We start from the raw sequence: 313 nt of genomic DNA on the forward strand, positions 1-313 counted from the left end.
ACATATACAGAATGGAATATTACTCAGCCATTAAAAAGAATACATTTGAATCAGTTCTAATGAGGTGGATGAAACTGGAGCCGATTATACAGAGTGAAGTAAGCCAGAAAGAAAAACACCAATACAGTATGCTGCTGCTGCTGCTAAGTCGCTTCAGTCGTGTCCAACTCTGTGAGACCCCATAGATGGCAGGCCACCAGGCTTCCCCGTCCCTGGGATTCTCCTGGCAAGAACACTGGAGTGAGTTGCCATTTCCTTCTCCAATGTATGAAAGTGGAAAGTGAAAGTGAAGTCGCTCAGTCGTGTCCGACTC

The sequence above is a fragment of the Bison bison genome, unplaced genomic scaffold, assembly GCF_000754665.1.
Source record: "Bison bison bison isolate TAMUID 2011002044 unplaced genomic scaffold, Bison_UMD1.0 scf7180017864146, whole genome shotgun sequence".
Lineage (NCBI taxonomy): Eukaryota > Metazoa > Chordata > Mammalia > Artiodactyla > Bovidae > Bison > Bison bison.